The 22,108-nt window shown below is 39.2% G+C and overlaps 1 long non-coding RNA gene across 3 annotated transcripts in view; it reads left to right on the top strand.

The window, feature by feature from the left end:
* Positions 1-10,780, top strand: part of LOC118970316 (uncharacterized) — a 73,000-nt gene extending 62,220 nt beyond the window's left edge. For all 3 annotated transcript variants that reach the window (XR_005058235.2, XR_012122333.1, XR_012122334.1), the window contains one exon: positions 7,735-10,780. This is a non-coding gene — a long non-coding RNA (uncharacterized lncRNA). The remainder of the gene's footprint in view (positions 1-7,734) is intronic.
* The last annotated feature ends 11,328 nt before the right edge of the window (positions 10,781-22,108 follow it).

Genomic DNA, 22,108 nt, shown 5'->3' with positions numbered 1-22,108 from the left:
CTTAGTTCATTTTCTGGGTATCCAAGCTAGGCCTTGATCTTCTGCATAGAAACAAACAGACCCTTTGCCCACACTTTGACATGCCCTCTATACCACTGTGCAGAACTCATTGGAGGTCAGCACACAGTAACTGCTTTTTTTTTTTTTTTTTTTTTTAAGAGAAAGGAATATTATCAGAAAATAGTACCTCCATAGCTGATCATCTGACACCCTTTAAGTGATCAACATTAAGGATATTTAAAGCATGCGTTGATCTTTGATTTACCAATAGTTTTATCCTGTCAAGGAGTAATCCCCCTTTTCTTTCTTTCTTTCTTTTTTTTTTTTTTTAATTTTTAATCTACACTTACATGAAGAATACTATGTTTACTATGCTCTCCCCTATATCAGGTCCCCCCTAACAACCACATTACGGTTACTGTCCATCAGCTTAGCAAAATGTTGTAGAGTCATTACTTGTCCGCTCTGTGTTGTGTAGCCCACCCTCCCCTTTCTCCCTCCCCCCCATGCATGCTAATCTTAATACCCCCCTTCTCCTTCCCCCCATCCCTCCCTGCCCACCCATCCTCCCCAGTTCCTTTCCCTTTGGTACCTGTTAGTCCATTTTTGGGTTCTGTAATTCCGCTGCTGTTTTGTTCCTTCAGTTTTTCCTTTGTTCCTATACTCCTCAGATGAGTGAAATCATTTGGTATTTCTCTTTCTCCGCTTGGCTTATTTCACTGAGCATAATACCCTCCAGCTCCATCCATGTTGCTGCAAATGGTAGGATTTGCCCTCTTATGGCTGAGTAGTATTCCATTGTGTATATGTACCACATCTTCTTTATCCATTCATCTACTGATGGACATTTAGGTTGCTTCCAATTCTTGGCTATTGTAAATAGTGCTGCGATAAACATAGGGGTGCATCTGTCTTTCTCAAACGTGATTGCTGCATTCTTAGGGTAAATTCCTAGGAGTGAAATTCCTGGGTCAAATGGTAGATCTGTTTTGAGCATTTTGATGAACCTCCATACTGCTTTCCACAGTGGTTGAACTAATTTACATTCCCACCAGCAGTGTAGGAGGGTTCCCTTTTCTCCACAGCCTCGCCAACATTTCTTGTTGTTTGTCTTTTGGATGGCAGCCATCCTTACTGGTGTGAGGTGATATCTCATTGTAGTTTTAATTTGCATTTCTCTGATAATTAGTGATGTGGAGCATCTTTTCATGTGTCTGTTGGCCATCTGAATTTCTTCTTTGGAGAACTGTCTGTTCAGTTCCTCTGCCCATTTTTTAATTGGATTATATGTTTTTTGTTTGTTGAGGCGTGTGAGCTCTTTATATATTTTGGACGTCAAGCCTTTATCAGATCTGTCATTTACAAATATATTCTCCCATATGTAGGGTTCCTTTTTGTTCTATTGATGGTGTCTTTTGCTGTACAGAAGCTTTTCAGCTTAATATAGTCCCACTTGTTCATTTTTGCTGTTGTTTTCCTTGCCCGGGAAGATATGTTCAAGAAGATGTCTCTCATGTTTATGTCTCATGTTTATGTCTAAAAGGTTTTTTCCAAGAGTTTAATGGTTTCATGACTTACATTCAGGTCTTTGATCCATTTTGAATTTACTTTTGTGTATGGGGTTAGACAATGGTCCAGTTTCATTCTCCTACATGTAGCTGTCCAGTTTTGCCAGCACCATCTGTTGAAGAGACTGTCATTTTGCCATTGTATGTCCATGGCTACTTTATCAAATATTAATTGACGATACATGTTTGGGTTAATGTCTGGAGTCTCTAATCTGTTCCACTGGTCTGTGGCTCTGTTCTTGTGCCAGTACCAAATTGTCTTGATTACTATGGCTTTGTAGTAGAGCTTGAAGTTGGGGCATGAAATCCCCCCTACTTTATTCTTCTTTCTCAGGATTGCTTTGGCTATTCGGGGTCTTTGGTGTTTCCATATGAATTTTTGAATTATTTGTTCCAGTTCATTGAAGAATGTTGCTGGTAATTTGATAGGGATTGCATCAAATCTGTATATAGCTTTGGGCAGGATGGCCATTTTGATGATATTAATTCTTCCTAGCCATGAGCATGGGATGAGTTTCCATTTGTTAGTGTCCCCTTTAATTTCTCTTAAGAGTGACTTGTAGTTTTCAGGGTATAGGTCTTTTACTTATTTGGTTAGGTTTATTCCTAGGTATTTTATTCTTTTTGGTGTAATTATGAATGGAATTGTATTCCTGATTTCTCTTTCTATTGGTTCATTGTTAGTGTATAGGAAAGCTACAGATTTCTGTGTGTTAATTTTGTATCCTGCAACTTTGCTGTATTCCGATATCAGTTCTAGTAGTTTTGGAGTGGAGTCCTTAGGGTTTGTTATGTACAATATCATATCATCTGCAAATAGTTATAGTTTAACTTGTTCTTTACCAATCTGGATTCCTTGTATTTCTTTGTTTTGTCTGATTGCTGTGGCTAGGACCTCTAGTACTATGTTAAATAATAGTGGAGAGAGTGGGCATCCCTGTCTAGTTCCCGATCTCGGAGGAAAATCTTTCAGCTTCTTGCTCTTCAGTATAATGTTGGCTGTGGGTTTATCATATATGGCCTTTATTATGTTGAGGTACTTACCCTCTATTCCCATTTTGCTGAGAGTTTTTATCATGAATGGATGTTGAATTTTGTCAAATGCTTTTTCAGCATCTATGGAGACGGTCATGTGGTTTTTGTCTTTCTTTTTGTTGATGTGATGGATGATGTTGACGGATTTTCGAATGTTGTACCATCCTTGCATCCCTGGGATAAACCCCACTTGGTCGTGGTGTATGATCCTTTTGATATGCTGTTGAATTCTGTTTGCTAATATTTTATTGAGTATTTTTGCATCTACATTCATCAGGGATATTGGTCTGTAATTTTCTTTTTTGGTGGGGTCTTTGCCTGGTTTTGGTATTAGGGTGATGTTGGCTTCATAGAATGAGTTTGGGAGTATTCCCTCCTCTTCTATTTTTCGGAAAACTTTAAGGAGAATGGGTGTTATGTCTTCTCTGTGTGTCTGATAAAATGCTGAGGTAAATCTGTCTGGCCCGGGGGTTTTGTTCTTCGGTAGTTTTTTGATTACCGTTTCAATTTCTTTGCTCATAATTGGTTTGTTTAACTTTTGTGTTTCTTCTTTGGTCAGTCTTGGGAGGTTGTATTTTTCTAGGAAGTTGTCCATTTCTTCTAGGTTTTCCAGCCTGTTGGCATATAGGTTTTCATAGTAGTCTTTAATAATTCTTTGTATTTCTGTGGAGTCTGTCGTGATTTTTCCGTTCTTATTTCTGATTCTGTTGTTGTGTTGATTATCTTTTTCTCTTAATAAGTTTGGCTAGAGGCTTATCTATTGTATTTCTTTTCTCAAAGAACCAGCTCTTGGTTTCATTGATTTTTGCTATTGTTTATTCTTCTCAATTTTGTTTATTTCTTCTCTGATCTTTATTATGTCCCTCCTTCTGCTGACATTAGGCCTCATTTGTTCTTCTTTTTCCAGTTTTGATAATTGTGATGTTAGACTATTCATTTGGGATTGTTCTTCCTTCTTCAAGTGTGCCTGGATCGCTATATACTTTCCTCTTAAGACTGGTTTTGCTGCGTCCCCCAGAAGTTGGGGCTTTGTGTTGTTGTTGTCTTTTGTTTCCATATATTCCTTGATCTCTATTTTGATTTGTTCGTTGATCCATTGGTTATTTAGGAGCATGTTGTTCAGCCTCCATGTGTTTGTGAGCCTTTTTTTTTCTTTGTAGAATTTATTTCTAGTTTTATACCTTTGTGGTCTGAAAAATTGGTTGGTAGAATTTCAATATTTTGGAATTTACTGAGGCTCTTTTTGTGGGCTAGTATGTAGTCTATTCTGGAGAATGTTCCATGTGCACTTGAGAAGAATGTATATGCTGTTGCTTTTGGATGTAGAGTTCTATAGATGTCTATTAGGTCCATCTGTTCTAGTGTGTTGTTCAGTGCCTCTGTGTCCTTACCTATTTTCTGCCCGGTGGATCTATCCTTTGGGGTGAGTGGTGTGTTGAAGTCTCCTAAAATGAATGCATTGCAGTCTATTTCCCTCTTTAGTTCTGTTAGTATTTGTTTCACAAATGCTGGTGCTCCTGTGTTGGGTGCATATATATTTAGAATGGTTATATCCTCTTGTTGGATGGAGCCCTTTATCATTATGTAGTGTCCTTCTTTATCTCTTGTTACTTTCTTTGTTTTGAAGTCTATTTTGTCTGATATTAGTACTGCAACCCCTGCTTTCTTCTCGCTGTTGTTTGCCTGAAATATGTGTTTCTATCCCTTGACTTTTAGTCTGTGCATGTCTTTGGGTTTGAGGTGAGTTTCTTGTAAGCACCATATAGATGGGTCTTGCTTTTTTATCCATTCTATTACTCTGTGTCTTTTGATTGGTGCATTATGTCCATTTACATTTAGGGTGACTATTGAAAGATATGTACTTATTGCCATTGCAGGCTTTAAATTTGTGGTTACCAAAGGTTCTAGGTTAGCCTCTTTAATATCTTACTGCCTAACTTAGCTCACTTATTGAGCTGTTATATACACTGTCTGGAGATTCTTTTCTTCTCTCCCTTCTTATTCCTCCTCCTCCATTCTTCATATGTTGGGTGTTTTGTTCTGCGCTCTTTGTAGGAGTGCTCCCATCTAGAGCAGTCCCTGTAAGATGCCCTGTAGAGGTGGTTTGTGGGAAGCAAATTCCCTCAGCTTTTGCTTGTCTGGGAATTGTTTAATCCCGCCATCATATTTAAATGATAGTCGTACTGGATACAGTATCCTTGGTTCAAGGCCCTTCTGTTTCATTTTATTAAATATATCATGCCATTCTCTTCCGGCTGGTAAGGTTTCTGTCGAGAAGTCTCATGAAAGCCTGATGGGTTTTCCTTTATAGGTGACCTTTTTCTCTCTAGCTGCCTTTAAAACTCTTTCCTTGTCCTTGATCCTTGCCATTTTAATTACTATGTGTCTTGGTGTTGTCCTCCTTGGAACCTTTCTGTTTGGGGTTCTGTGTATTTCTGTGGTCTGTTCGATTATTTCCTCCCCCAGTTTGGGGAAGTTTTCAGCAATTATTTCTTCAAAGACACTTTCTATCCCTTTTCCTCTCTCTTCTTCTTCTGGTACCCCTATAATATGGATAGTGTTCCTTTTGGATTAGTCACATAGTTCTCTTAGTATTGTTTCATTCCTGGAAATCCTTTTGTCTCTCTCTCTGTCAGCTTCTATACGTTCCTGTTCTCTGGTTTCTATTCCTTCAATGGCCTCTTGCATCTTATCCATTCTGCTTATAAATCCTTCCAGGGTTTGTTTCACTTCTGTGATCTCCTTCCTGACATCTGTGATCTCCCTCTGGACTTCATCCCATTGCTCTTGCATTTTTCTCTGCATCTCCGTCAGCATGTTCATGATTTTTATTTTGAATTCTTTGTCAGGAAGACTGGTTAGGTCTGTTTCCTTCTCAGGTGTTGTCTCTGTGATCTTTGTCTGCCTGTAGTTTTGCCTTTTCATGGTGATAGAGATAGTTTGCAGTCCTGGTACGAGTGACGGCTGGAAGAGCTTTCCTTCTTGTTGATTTGTGGCCTTCCTCTCCTGGGAGAAGAGCAACCTCTGGTGGCTTGTTCTGGGCAGCTGTGCGCAGACAGGGCTTCTGCTTCCTGCTCAGCTGCTATGGAGTTCATCTCCGCTGTTGCTGTGGGCGTGATCTGGCTCGGGTTGCTGCTCCAAAATTGTGGAGCCCTATTGGAGGGGGAGCTGCCGGGAGCCTATTTATTTCCGTAAGGGGCCTCCGTGCTCCCTGCTGCCTAGGTGGTTAGAGTGCCCAGAGATCCCCAGATTCCCTGCCTCTGGACTAAGTGTCCCGTCCTCCCCCTTTAAGACTTCCAAAAAGCACTCTCCAAACCAAAACAACAACAGCAACAAAAAAATTAAATTAATAATTTTAAAAAAAAGAAAAAGAAAAGAAAAATGCATGAGTTTGTTTGTCCTCAGGTGCTGGTCTCAGGCACACGCTCACCGGTCTTGCTGCTTTGTTTCCCTACTATTGGGTTCCCTGTCCCTTTAAGACTTCCAAAAAGAAAAAAAGAAAAAAAAGAGGAAAAAAAAATAAAATGGCCGCTCCCGTTTCTTTGTTCTCCAGCGTCGGCCTCAGGCACTCTCTCACGGGTCCTGCCACCCTGTTTCCCTAGTATCCAGGACCCCGTGCATGCAGTGTGTCTGCTCTCTGGTCTGGATGGCTGGGGCTGGGTGTTCAGCAGTCCTGGGCTCCCTCTCCCTCCCTGCTGACTCCTCTTCTACCACCGGTAGCTGGGGGAAGGGGTGCTCGGGTCCCGCTGGGCCGGGGCTTGTATCTTACCCCCCTTTGCCAGGCTTTGGGTTCTTGCAGGTGTGGATGTGGTCTGGATGTTGTCCTATGTCCTCTGGTCTCTATTTTAGGAAGAGTTGTCTTTGTTGTATTTTCATAGATATATGTGGTTTTGGGAGGAGATTTCTGCTGCTCTACTCACGCAGTCATTTTGGCTCCGCCTCTATATGCTTTTTACTTCCTTTTCTTATCTTACTGCATTACCAATTCATCAATTACAGTTCAGTTTTCCTTACTCTGGTACTGCTTTTGCATGGTTTCTGCTCTGCGAAGCTGTGATTCTCTGTGTTCACAGGTCTCTTCAATTTTTGAGATGCTTATTTGCACTGCAATCTCACTTCTTTTATGTATCTCAGAAGAACTATTTTTTTAGGTTGTTCAGCTTTTTACTGTTAGGACAGACTGATTGGCAAATTGTTTAAGTTCCTTACATGCCAGACCAAAAACTGCAAGTCACTGTAACTGGCTTTTAAATACTCAGAATGGAGACAGTAATAATATGACTATGTATTTTCTCATTGTTAATGTGTAATATAGAATCAGGAAAATTATTTTTACTTCTAGGCATTGTGTTTTAAGAATTTTGACAAATAACATGTGACCAAAGTGGGTTTTCCAAACATGACATAGGAAGACCGTCTAAAGGAAGTGGGGTTGTTATGAAGAGAAACTTGTGAGAGAATGATCACTGTTTTCAAGTCCTGCCATTTAATATATCAAGTAAATTTAGATATATTCTTTAATGTTTCAGGCAGAAAAATGATGGGTAGTCAGGTTTCAGCAAATATAAAACTTTGTGAACTTAGGATTGTTTAAAAACATATTGTATAATATTATTGTACAGTAAGGGAATTCCCAGATAGTGGAAATATTTAGGCAGAGACTTAGCAATTAAACAGAGGGATATTGTAGGGAATGTTTGCAGTGAGGGGTGAATTGGAGAAATTGTTTCACTCTTCTTGAAGACCAGAGCACTTTTTTTAAAGTGAAAGCCTATTGAAGACGTCTCAGTCTATCTCTGTTCCTGGGAAGACTCTCTAGAACTCCCAAAACAGAGCTTAAAAAGACTAATTAGAAAACAACTCTTGCAATATAATGAGTCATAAGAAATACATATTTGGTCATTCAGATGACCAAATATATATTTCCCGGATATATTTGGTCTTCATCCACAGTTTCTGAAAACACTGGTGAAATGGGTGTTCTGTCATGTTAATGAGAAACTTTTGGACCCCCACCCAAGGGCAGGGGCTGGAGGCTGAATCAGCCAATGGGCAATAATTTAGTCAATCATGACTGCAGTGACGCCCTCACAAAAAACCCTGAGAAGAATTCATCTCTCTGCTTCATCAGATCCTGCTTCTCAGTCAGGAAGAGCATCTATGCTTGGGGAGCCAGAACACCTACACGTGCCACCGAGCCAGGCCCCAAGCTCCACGAGGATAGAAGCTCCTTTATTTGGGACCCCTCCCTGTGTATCTCTTCATCTGGCTGTTAACATATATCCTTGTGGTATCCTTTATTAAACTGGTAAAAGTGTTTTCCTGAGTTCTGTGAGCCACTCTAGCAAATTAATCAAACCTAAGAAGAGGTTGTTGGAACCTCTGATCTATAGCTGGTAGGTCAGAAACATAGGGAACTGCCTGGGGCTTGCGACCAGCACCTGGAGTTGGGGGTGGAGGGCAATCTTGTAGAACGGAGCCCTGAACCTGGGAAATCTGGTGCTCTCTCCAGGCAGATAGCATCAGAACTGAGTTCTCCAGCACCCAGCTGGTGTTCCAGAATTGCTTGGTGTTACGTGTGGGAAGACCCAACTCCCACATACTTAACACACATTGGAATCAAGTCTGGGAACCCGAATGGAATTATACTACCATTACTGCTGTGTATAATATTGTTATTGTTATATAAATATGTCAGAAAACATACCATAGCAACCCTGTAACTCCAATTCCAACTCATAATGTTAAATAGCCTCAGTTAAGATGAATGTTTACACACACATGATTTCTTCCTTTGATACCCAGGAAAAATAATGGGAGAAGACCAGATTTATCCCCTGAAAACTGAGATAAAAATAAAGACCCCAATCATATATGTATCATAGCTGTGTAATTATTGTATATTTTAAATGTAACAGCCACATTATGACCAATGGGAAATTTTAGTTTGTGTCATCATTTTCATAATTTTTGTAAAGAGTACATTGTAATAAATTTGTAATTGGTACCTATTATAATAGTAATAAGAAGCAGTAATAAGTAGTAATAAATGTAGTAAGAATGAATGAATGATAGAACACCTGTTTGGTGCCAATCTTTGTTTCAGTTGCTTTTGGGGAGGGAGGCAAAGTTCAGGAAGAACCTAAAGGAAAGAGAGAAAAACAAAAACAAATCAGACCTGGGTGTGAGTTCAGACTTCAAAGAATTTACAAACTGGCCAAAGTACCATGTACATAATAATTTAAAGCAGGAAAAGAGAATGACTGTCGATGTGTACTGAGTTCAAGGAAAGAAGAAATTTCCATGCTGTGGGGAGCAAGTGAAGCTTCTTGTGAACAGTGGTGTTGGACAGCCTTGAAAGATAGCTAGACACAGAGATGGGAAGAAAGGAATTTCAAACAAAGGGAGGATTATGAGAAAAGTTGCTGAAATGCAAACCTGAAACACATATACCAAGAGACGTTTAGTCAGATGCCAGCTGGAAACAATTCACCGCAGATGGTTCTTGTGAAGGACCATATTAGAAATTGGGCAGTTATAGGAAGAAACAAGAAATGTTGAGGCACCCAGACATTAGCAATATTGGTGAGCCATTACCACCCTAGGGCTGAAGGGATAAGCCACAGAAGTAGTGTTAAAGACGCTAGTGACAGCTGGAGCCCCAGAGGAGGGGCTGCCTGATAGGAGCAGAGGTCAGGGAAGCATGTGACCACTGCCAGAGAAGAGGCACCAAAGCTGGGAATAGGTGGGAAGAGAGGCCCGACTTCTCCTTCTGCTGTGCTTTCTTATGCCAGTGTATCCCTTGTAACCCAGCCAGAAGCCACCAAACAAGGGGGCCTGGGTCCTGGGTGACTTAGGTTGCTGGCATCAACCTCTGGGTAGGGCACAGAACAGGGCAGAAAAGGACAAAGACTAGATCTTGGGTGAGTGGGTGGTTGAAAGAACAGCAAATAACCATGGGATGAAAGATTCAAAGTTTAGAGGAGATTTTGGAACATCTGAATTACTATACCATAAACTTTTTTAAGACTTCTAAATTATGTGATAGTTAATGTAGAGACACTGACACTTTATCAACAAGAGAGTGAGGTAAAAAAATTCCAGAAGTGGGCAGGCCAGGTGTGATAATATTATCAGTGCTCCATGTTCCTTCTTCCATTCTGCACCCCAATTCTTAGCCTGTGGCTCTCATCTGTACCATCAAATGGCTGAGATGTAGCCACTCCACCTGTAGTCTCATATCCATGTCCCAGACAACAGCAAGAAGAAAATGACAAAGAAATCAGACGTTACCAGAAATCCACATCAGATTGTCACACAGTCAACCTCTGCTGTAAATGAGGGTGGCTGGGAAAAAGCACATCACCACTCTGAATAAAATCAGGTTGTTTTTTAAGAAAGAAGTGGAAAAGTAATACTGGGTAGAAGCTAGCAGTATTTGACATAAAAGAGAAGACAGATTGATGAAAGAAGGCTGTTCTAATTCTTAACCATTTGAGCTTCGAATAATTGCAAATTGGGTTTTGTTCCCCAGACAGAAACATTGGCAGGAGGTGTTATGTGGAGAATGAAGAGGGTTTCTTAGATTTGAGACATACAAAATTTTGAATGACAGCAACATAAAGGTGTAATGACTAAGCTATGTAAGCAAACAGGAAAGAGGATAGAACTGGAGATAAGAGAATTGAGTGGTCAGGTAAATTGGACTGTTCCCAACTCTTTATTTCCATACTTAATTAAATGATATACTCATGTCTTTTGCCACTGCAAGCCAAGTTTACTTCCCAGCTCTGCTGAAGCTGGAGTGGGCAACATGAAATTTTTAGACTATGGTTTGAGAGAAGAAATAACATGTGCCATTTTTAGGCTGCAGAATATCTCTCCTTGGTGCTTGAGATTCTCAAGTCCCCTTTGAGATCAGCATTCTCTGTCTTAGGATAAAGTCTCATGAATTGGATCAGAACTAATACCCAGGCAAGCCTAGGAGAGCCACAGTCAGCATGCAGTGAGGGAGAAATAGACGCTTGTGGTTGAAGCCACTGAAGTTGAGGTTGTTTTTATTACACTATGTTGTTGTAGCAAAAGCCTAATTAATATAAGCAGTCATTCTCAAAGACACAAGAACATATGGAAACTACTTCACCCCCACTAGGATGACTGTGATCAAAAAGACAGATAAAACTAGTTTGGGCAAGAATATGGAGAAATTGGCACACACACACTGCTGGTGGAAATGTAAAATGACACAGCCTCTTTGGAAAACAGTGTAGCAGTTCCTCAAAATGTGAAAGGTAGAATTACCATATGACCCAGCAATTCCATTCCTAGAAATATTAAGAGAAAAGACAACATAGGTCCACAAAAAAATGTATTCATGAATGTGAGTAGCAGAATTATTCACAATAGTCAGAAATGGAAACAGCACAAATGTCCATCAACTGCTGAAAGGATAAACAAAATGTGGTCTATTCCTCTAATGGAATACTACTCAGTAAGTAACAAGGAATGACATGTTGACACATGCCATGACATGGTGCCCTTTGAAAACATTAGGTTAACTGAGAGAAACCAGACTCATTAAGTCATGTACTGTATGTTTCCGTTTAAAGGAAACATCCAGAATAGGGAAATCTGTAGAGACAGGAAATAGATTGGTGGTGTTCAGAGGATGGAGTAGAGGAATGAGGAATGACTGCTGATGGGTAAGGGCTTTCTTTCTGGGGTGATGAAAAGGTTCTAAAATTGACTGTAGTGATGGTTTCACACCTCTGTGAATATATGAAAAACAATGAATTGTATACTGTAAGTGGATGGATTGTATGGTATGGCTTAACAAAGGATAGAGCCACAAACCTGCCCAAAGGACACATGCTAGGAGCTGGGGACAATAAAACAGTTATACTCTCTCACCTGATCTGCCCGTGACAAATGGCATATGTGCTTGTGAAAGCTGTTTGTGGTTAGTGGGTGCAATTTTTATCAGACAAACAGCGATTTTCTGTATGTGACACTAACTTGTCTACATAGGAAAAGGCAGATATTCATGGCCTCATTAGCACCATGATCTAACCCAAAGGTTTTCAACTCAATAAAAAAGATTTCCTTTAATAATGTATAGAAGCTAGCTTGAATAAAATCTAACTGTAGAACATTCAAACAATTCAGAAATATTTGGCCAAACATGGAAGTGTGAAAGTCTTTCTTTACCAGCCTACCAACTCTACATATTCTCTTCACAGAGATAACCATTGGAAACAGCTGATATACAGCCTTCTAATCCTTTTTTTCTAAGAATTTGCGTAAATACATAGGCAAATACACAGCTTTGTTTCATGTTAACTGGACCATACTATACACATTGTACTGAAACCTGCTTTTAAAAAACTTGTCCTGACGATGTTTCCATACATTTTTATCATCTGTATATAATATTTTCATAGTATGGTACAACTTCAGAGTATAGTATACTATGAAGAATACTAGATTGTTCCCCATTAATGGCTATTATGAAATGATAAAGGAATTCTTGACATATACATCTTTGAACATGTATATATGCAGGATACTTTCTAAAAGGCACATTTCTGAGTTGAAGAGAATACACATCTTAAATTTAAAGTAACATTTATTTTTATCAGTAGAAACTCTTCTTCAAAGAAACTTTACATGAAAGCCCAATATACAGAAAGTTAAGGTAGGAAATGCATTGATCTGGGACTGGGCAGCAGAGCCCTGCAGCTCTAACCCCCAAGGCATACTTTCAACCTCTGTCTTTCACTGCCCCAGGCACCTTCATGGAGCTCTAGGGTGCCTCAGAGTAGAGAATGGAAGCCATTGTTTTAATCAACTGAGTTGACATCTTATATGTCAAAATGTAAAAGTGGATTTCAAACACAGTTTATATAACAAATTAATTCCAAATCAAAGAGCTTTTTTTACCTATAAGAGTAGAGTATTATTTTATGTCGACAAATTGGGCCACTGTCAAAAGCCAGCATGGCTTTTGAAAGCCAGTGGTGACCCCCGAGTTTAGGGAAGGTAAGCTGATTGCAAGAAGGGGCCGGATCCTGCTGCTGCACCCACACAGCAAGCTGACTGCTTAAGGTGGCTTGGGTTGCTAAGAGTGATTGTAGGGGGTTAGAATAAAGCATCACCTCTTGACTTGATCATGCCATGAATGTTTAATAAATATCAAAACAAGATGTCAAAAGGAAGATAGAATAATTCAGATTGTAGATTTTATATTTATTTTTATGTTTATGTGTGAAATCCCAGGCTTAGAGGAAATACAAACTTTTAGTATGCTTATTTTACCATCAGTTAAAGGAATACATCTTGATTGCAATAAGTCTTTTGCAATCCAACACAAAACATAAGGTGATGTTAACTAATTCTAAAGAAATCTTTTTTAAAAATGAAGTTCAAGAGTATAAAATACTTCTTCAGCAACCCCTTTCAAAGACTCCAACATCAATTAGCTTGGAAATCACCATAAAGATATACGACTTATAGTTCTCAATTACATTTTATATAGAAAAAAAACAAGTAAAGCTAATTAAAACTGCATAGTTGAGGCATTTACTCTCTGAAGCTAAGGTCTGGCCAATATTTAAGGAATGAAAAAAAATAAAACCCAAAACATTCAAAGACATCTCATTCCCACTTCTTGTCATAATCATTTACTCTCTCCTTAAGAGCAGTGGCTGTGTCTTCTATCTTTATACCCCTTGGGCCTTGCATACAATTCAATAAGTCTTCGATACATGAATGAAAAACTGAATGGTAGTCACTAAATCTGAAAAGAGAGGGTACATAATTTAATTAAAACATTCTGACCTCTGAAAAAACATTTCTTAATAAAGGAACAGATCTTTTATATAGCAAATGAGTTCCTTAAAATTGAAACAAAACAAAAACCCATCCCTAATAAAATTCTCAAATACTACAGAAAGACGTAAAATAAGAAGACTCTTCCATCCACTCCCTGAACTTTAGCTCTAAGTGCACTCTCCAGGAGTAATTTCTGTTCACAATTGCTTGTTAAGGCTAAATGCTGTATGCATTTGTGACTCTATGTGCAGAGACCCTCTCTTACTCTTCTTGGCCACACAAGATCAGCATCCTGTGTTTTGGAAATTCCCACTTAATACTCCATGGGGCACATCTTGCTTCTTAATATAGAAGCTAAAAATACCAGATATTCCCTTTTCTGGCCTCTCTTGCAGCAGAAGTGTAAGCATACACTTCTCCATCACTTAGAGCCCCCTAGAACTTGAGAAGCGTAGAGGCCTTCAGGGGAACGACTGCCCGTTTGTATTACTGTTTGCTTTGAGACACTTTAGATCAGGCGTTCTGTGACTTTCCCCCTGTAGGTTTGTCGTGAGGTTAAATGATTTAGTATACATAAAATGCCTAGAATTGTGACCATATGTGGCACCTACTAGCTTGTGGTAGCAGAAGTGGGAGGTTTAGTACATCGTACATGATACAAAACTGTTCAGTTTGTCTTTTTTGTCTCTGGTGCTTAAAGTAGGTTCTAGTCCATTCCCCATTTCTTTGTGATTCTAACCATTCCTCAGTACCCCCACTTCTTCCTCACCCCACTTTCTTCCCATGTCCCTGTCTTCCCCGGATCATTTCATCTCTCTCACCTTCTCTCCTTTCCCAAAGCTTGAAGTGGTATGGGGACGCAGAGTTTAGAATCAGGGTGAGAAACTCTGGAAAGTGATGATAATACTTGCCTTGCCTTTTTTAAATAGGTCTATTTTTGTCTTGTACTCTGATTTTTCTCTCTTCCTTCTGTACGTAGAGTCATGACACTCCAAAGCTGTTGCTAATACACAGATGATGATCAGAAGTTAAAATCATGTCTTACCACACTATCTGTGAAAGCTTACAGCTGCTCCCATACTCCCTGCATGGATGCATCCAGTAGACACGTGGATTGCTCTTCCTCGGATTTAATCATCTACCGAGGGTTCTATACTATTTTACACTGGTGTTTGGTGGTTTCACAGTATAGGCAACTAAAATTTTAGTGGCTTAGCATCAGAACTTCAGGATAGGATTTCTTTTGTGGGGTAGACTTAGTCTTAAATGTATTCCTCCAAACTCTCCTTACCAGGAGATAACATAAAAATGACACTAATATTGATATGATTAAATATCATTTTATGAATACAATACAACTACTACTCTAACTTCTCTTGGCACATATCACATACATAGACATCTCCAGTGGATATTCCTGTTTAAATTTTAATGCAAGGTAAAGATACAGAATGATTCAGGGGATTGTATTTTTCTCCTGAAGCACTAATTACATGTGATTCAAACTTATTTTTTCCTATTTTTGACTTCCCAAATCATTGTTTAAGTGATTTAATATTTATCTTCTGACTTTCAATCTACTCAGAATTCATTTGCTCATACCCACAGTCAGCAAATAACTGCAGAGTGTCTACTACTTGCAAAGCACAGTGCTATGTGCACTGATGGGGGAGAGAAGAGAACAAAAGTAAGTATGTTCCCCTCAAAGGCCTGCAGTTGTTTAGGAGCAAGAGCCAACATACAAATAATTCTAAAAAATAATGTGAAGATACTAAATATGGAGCAGGGAGAGAGCGGAAGTACAGGTCAACAAGGAATGATTAGTCAAAGAGAGAAGTGGGAATGCATGGTGTCTCGGTGTGAGCTAAATTATTCTGTCTAGCAGTAGGGTGTGTAAAAGGGAGCAGGGAGAGGTCAGGGCAGAGAGCTAGGAGGAGCCAGACTGGAAGGTCCTGAAGGTCAGTCTAAGCATTTCAGAGTTGACAAAAGCTGAAGGTCGTATGTATGGACTCGAAGGAACAAAACTGGGTTTTAGGGATTTACTCTGTCAGAATTGCACAGAATGGAATGCAAATGGTAACATACTAGAGCCATTATGATCAATGATGTTGTGCCAAATGATTAATTGTCCTTAGAGATGTACAGTTTCAGCAACATTGGTGTGCCACCAGATGACATTTTTCCTGACATAAATGTTGGGGCTGACAGAGAACCAAGAGATGAAACCTGAAGCCCGAGTCAATTGCCGAAAATTTAGGCGCTCTGTTTAATCTTTCCAGGGATTCTGCAAGATTTGCTGAGAATGCTAAGATGTCTCTACAAGGAGCACGGTTTTCACTACTCTTGGGACATTATGGATGGAGATGGCAAATTGGATCCACCATTTTTTTAATCCCATCAAGTTGCACCATATGTTTATAAATAATGTTTTTGTTATGATTCTAATTGAGGGAGATTTAGTGCTGTAGCCAGCCTATTTTCTGACTCGCTATTGTCTTTAAGATCTTGCATTCTTTCAAAAGTTGAAACAGAAAACTAGAGTAAATTACGCATATCTCTGCCTAAAGGATTTATATTTTCCTTTTGTTTGTTCTTAAATACCATCATTCTACTCATCTGCTGACTGTTCAATTGCAGGACCTAGTGGCATAAAGCCAGATATCCTGTCCTGTGGTTTCCCCTCCCCCACTGGTGAGATTAAGGGGAGAGGGGGGCGGCGTGGAGCGAGAGGAGGAAAAGGCAGAGGAAGTTCTGTTTTACTAAAGACCTCATCCAAAAATAAAAGAAAACTATGTTAGCGTAAATACAACTACAAAGAAAATATCTGATTAGCCAGGAGCTTTAAGTGTTGTAGCTGGCGCTGGTTCACTTACTCTGCACAATGAGGAATATCGACTGCGTGAATTTCAACAGCACATTGAAGTACTTTGTGCCGGCGCTAAATCTCAGCCTGGTGTGCTGACGGAAGGGCCCACCTGCCTTGTCACCCAGGGCTGGGGCTGGGCCGCAGCGTGTGATCGCTTGTCGCTGCCCCCAGAAGGCTGGGCTGCAGACCCACGTCCCTCACCCGGGCGCTTCTGCCGTGCCTTGGCTAACTGCACCTCTTCCCTCCGTAGTCAGCTAAGAAGTGGGCAAGCTTCCATTTAACATGTTCAAGGAAGTGACTGTAAAGATGAGCGTGGTATATCCGCATCCCACGTGTCAGTGGGGTCTTCCTCCCTTCCCCGCTTCTCAGTTTTTCTTCATTTTCCTCTGTCACCTTGTGTTTCCTTCCTTCCCTCCTTTCTTCCCTCCCTTCCTTCCCTTCCTCCTTTCTTCTTCTTTTCGAGGGGGCACTAAGTCATTTAATGTTACGCAAAGTAAGAGAAACTAAAAGGAATTCTGTAATGTTTCGGAAACAATGCGCTGCCTACAGGTAACTGTAGATGCCATTTGACTTACACCATCACAGAAAACATGGCTTTGTCTTAGGTTGTAACAGATGGTTGGTCAAGGAAATCTGTACTTCGGGGGCGTGGCAGAAATCAGGCTGTTTATCCGGTATTTTCAAGCAAACCATAGGCTAGTATTCTGGCTGTTTCTATAAGTACCTAAAGCAGCCGGTGGTGAAGCATCAGTTATTCTGCCTTCTGTGGCTGTAATTGTAACATATTCTGAGACTATCTAGGACAAAAAATTCTATCAAGAGCCACATAGGCGATTTAGACTGTGTACTAGTTTCCTAAGGCTGCTGTAACAAGTTAGCACAAACTGGGGGCTTAAAACAATAGAAGTTTTTGATCTCACAGTTCTGGAGGCAAGAGGGCTGGAATAAAGATGTCATATCAGCAGGGCTGGTTTCTTCAGGGGCTCTGAGGGAGAGTCTGTTCTAGGTCTCTGTCCCACCTTCTGGAGACTGCTGGCCATCCTGAATGACCCTTGCTTGACAGACTCACCGCTCCGATCCCTGAAGCATCCTTCATGCGGCTCTCCCCGCTGCGTGGCTCCTTTCCCATAGGGAGAGCAGTCATTCTGTTTAGGGCCCAAAGGGAGTGCATCTCACTTTGAGATCCTAACTTAATTATATTTTCAGTGACCGTATTTCTAGATCGAGTCACGCATACGGGTACTAGTGGTTAGGACTTGGACATACCATTTTAGGGGGCATAATTCAAACCAAGTCAAACCAAAAATATCAAAGGTTAAAATCTATAAAGCCACTACAAAACCAAATCGACATTTAAGCCAACGGGAATGGAACTTTGAGCTCAAGTATGAATCTGAGACTTCTCATTAACCCACAGAGAAAACACCTCCTTTTGGACACAATCTTTTTGTCTAGAATGATTTCTGCTGAGTTTTGTAAAGGGGGTTCTCCTTAAACACTGATGTCATGTTTACCATCATTTCAGAAACCCAGTAGAGGAAAACAATGCTTCTGAGTTGCTTCCAGATGTTTTACTAAAAAAATTTTAAATGACTGCAAGGAGAAAAACCTCGTGGACGGCTTCACTACAGATTATCTTGGGGTTAAGAACAGTGCTCCATTAGCTGGGGCTTCATCTCTCCGGAGACAGTTCAGAGGAAGGTTGAGAGTGGTACTGAGTAAATCAATCTAGCAGGTTTAATACACACAAGTGAGATGGTCAATTTGAAGAAAAAAGGAAATCCGTCAACTTCATTGTTTTAATCTTACACTAAAATCAAATAATAGGTTTAATTTAGTCATCAGAAAGCCTTTGAAAGACCATAATTTTTTTTGTGGTTCTAATATTATGAACATGCCCCTGTCTTATAGTGGGAGAAAAGAAAAGTGAGTAGCTCTCACAGACTAGCCTTTTCTGTAAGCACCCTTTTATCGTTGCTGACAACTCTGACCACATCCCCCTCTGTTTTATTAACATTTTTATACACTTGCTGAATGGAATGCCTTTGATACTTTTGAGTGAAAACCTACATCTCCTTCCCATATATTTTTTGACATCCCAATCAGTGACATTGTGTGCAGAGAAGTCCTTTGAAAAGTAAATACATAAAGCAAATAGTTCAGTGAGCACATCTTGCCGTCATTCTGGCAGATGGAGATGTTGATAACTACCCAAGTCCCTGGGTCAAATGGTATTAATAAGACCTTAACTTGGAATTCAATTCTTAAGGTTCATATTCAAATGTAACTATGACAGTACATGCCATTAAAGTGATTTGCAGCCCACCTGCCATTTGGGGTGACCGAGGTCTCAGGGTCACTCCCGAGGTGGGGGTCATCAAGAGCCTGCTTCACCTTTGCACTTATCTCTGGGGACATTTCAACCTGCAACCAGTCAATAGGCAGACAATAGTTTAAATAGGCACTGTAATGTTAATTCCCTAGAAAAGGTGACTTTAAGATGAAGCAGTGCTCAGATTTTGGACTGGAAAAACTGACAGCACTTTGACAAGAACATGCAGGTTGGCATTATGTCAATGTGATTCAACAAGAAAAACTTGTCAGTTGTAACTACTGACTAGATAGACATTTGGAGTTACATATATGCACCATCAGAAAAACACCGGGCCCTCTTAAACAGCCATGTGACTCTTGAGAGTATTTATGGATCTAGGCACTAACACCTGTGCAAATACATATGAAATATAAGCCTTAATTGAAATATGTTCATCAGGCTTAATATAGGGCTCAAAGTAACACAGTATTCTTCTATTAATGGGGTTTTTAATTTAATAAAACTATAAGACAAATATCTCATATACTTGGCTCATTAACAATACTTATTTTTTTATCAGAATTAATATTCTTCCATGTTTTCTTTGGAAATAGCAATATTGATGTTTATATGAAATGCAAACAAATGATGCAATACTTCACATTTTCCAGTTTTTCACTGTGATATATTCATTCTCTAAAATTTTATGTTAGCACAACTAAAAAAAAGTGCTTCCACAGTTCATTTCAAGATAATATATTGCTCCATTATAGCAAATGCATTACATTTGCTGTAAACAAGCTAAAGCAATCTTTGTACATGTGTTCATTATATCTTAAGTAGGGCTCTTTTGCTAGGCCTTGGCCACTGATAAGTTATTGAAAGGCATAATTTCCATAAAAGACAAAATTTTACTATGCATAAATGCTGACATAGATACAGACATAGATATATTTCAATGCACTATTATATTTTTAAAGGAAGCATCCTTGGCAGCAAGGAGGAAATTATATATATATAATTCTAAAATATTAAATGAACTTTACAAGTGAAAAAAAAGTTGATATTTACTTTTTATATTTTAGTGGTTCAGTGAATGATAGATGTCACCCAGCATAATCACATATCTCCAACCCCTTTACTTTGTCTCCAAAGCATAGTAACATGTGTTTTTAAATAGAATATCTCTATAATGTTTCATAAAGAGTAAAACCCTAAATCAATCAACTTCTTTGAAATTTCGGGTAGAAAAAGGTGGCATAAGCATAAAATCACAAGGAGTTGGATTGGAACAGACATTGGTCTGTAATACATCCTTAAAATTTTTGACTTATTAATGTATGCCAAACATACATACATAAGCCTACTAATCCTCATGAAAATATTTTTTGATATAGGTATCTTGCAGAGTTGAAATAAACAACCAACGAACCTTGAAACTCAGAGAAGCTAGCCTGCCCCTTCCCAACATCTTATCTTCAGTAAATAGTGAAATCTGTGCTCTTCTGCACAGCCATCTAAAGATGATTCCAGTGACTTATTATGTATTTCTTAAGTAAATCACTTGCATTCTTAAGCATGATGTACTCTATTCTTTATATTTAACTGAGCAATATAACTTTCTCTCTTATTTAAACAGGAAAATGTAGTGAAAAAACTGAGAATATTAGGTTGTTAAAATATTTGAGCAATGTATTCTAAAGCCAAGTACTGAATAGCAGGGATGACATTACACATGTTTTCTTAGGAATAAGATCTTTCCGGGACATCATAAATATTTAAGCATAAACATACCATAGAATGGCAATGAGGATGATTCTTGATATGATATGGACTTTTCTCAGACTTTAGATTGCTAACTACACATCTAAATTTACTCATTAATTGCCAACTAGCCACTTTGGAACATATGGACCTTTAAGTAGATTTTAACTTGCAAGATGTTTAACCTCCAAGACATCAAGCAGACCATGTGAAAGTAATACATTAAAGGAAATAGTCCACAATCATCGATTTTATGTTCTTGCTTAATCCAATTCAAATATCTCACTCCCTGCCAGGTTATCTCCCACTGTTGCTCATTTTATAACTTTGCTTTTTTATTTTATTCACTAATCCCACATGCAGCTGAAATAATTTTATCTCAAATACCCATTCTTCCCTTCCTCCTTAAAAAGAGAAGTCCTGGGTGTCAGCTGGACACATGGCTTTCTGTAATAAAGCCTCCCTTTCTTAGCTTCCCTTGCAGCCAGGTGAGACCACTTGAGTTGTAGCCCACGGGATGTAAATGATGCAAATAGGAGGAGTCAGTGCATGTCCTTTCTCCATGTTTTCCCCCTGTAGACTGAAATGAAGAAATAATGTCTGAGGCTTTGGCGGCCATCTTTGAACATGAAGTGGTCTTGGAAAGGAAGCTTTTCACAGCAAGGCAACCACCTGAAGGAGGCGGGCCGTGACACTGGAGACTGCCTTCCAACCAAGATCAATTGCCTTCAGACTTGTTAAACATGAAGAAATACTTCCAGCTTGTTTAATTCACATTTTTTTTTTGTAACTTGCAGCCAAACCAATTTATCTAAAACAACATACAATTTACTATCACATTTGATCTTCTTTGCTTATAAAGTGCCACAATAATGACTAACACAGTTTAGTTTTAGAGTTCTGGTAGCAGGCATAAACAAACAGCTCGGGTAATCAGAACATTGCTGAGCTTTAACTGCTTATGAATTTAGTGGCAGGTTTACCTTTCCTGCATACATAGTGCAAAGTGACTTTTCTTTGTTCTGAATAAAGTCTAACAATTTCTAGCTCAACAGATTTTGCAGGTGAAGGGCCCTTTGAAACAAATGCATGTCTACACTTACCTTCCAAAGTTCCCGGAAATGTTAGTTGTGCAAACAACTGGGAATTAATTCACATGCAAACTTCTGGTGTTCTGTACTTTCCTGTTAGGTCCACAGGGTAGAGATGTTTACATGGCCAATCTTAAGGCCAAAGGAGCCATTGGTATCTGAGATCCTAAGCAGCTGCTGAGCTCTCCTTGAGGAAGACCCCTGTCAATAGAGGCAAGTCACTGAAGGCACTGAGGCAAATACTAAATACTAAAGGGAAAGCTTTGCCAGCTTTGCCCAGGCTTTAATGGTATGTGAACAGAGGAGTCTGTGATATTTTATCTTGACTTTCATGCCTGGTTATAGAGATAAACTTCTGTGAATCAAGCCAGTCAAAGGTTTAGTCAAGTTCAACCCAACTGTGGCTCTATAATAAAACCAGTCTTGCTTTTCTCCAGATTGGAATGTAGCAAACAATTTATCGAACTTTTTAAAATGCTAGAAGAATTTGGTTTCTAATTTCTTGTGTGATATGGCAAAAAAGAATAATTGAGTGCTACCTAATTTTACATTAAAGTTTAAGTACTTAAAAGTTTAAGTTTTGAGGTATTTATACTTAAAAGCCTTTGAAAAAAGTGGTTGAATAACTATTTCCTTCTTG

Source organism: Manis javanica, chromosome 10 (genome assembly GCF_040802235.1).
Source record: "Manis javanica isolate MJ-LG chromosome 10, MJ_LKY, whole genome shotgun sequence".
NCBI lineage: Eukaryota > Metazoa > Chordata > Mammalia > Pholidota > Manidae > Manis > Manis javanica.
This window is presented reverse-complemented; position numbering and strand designations above follow the sequence as displayed.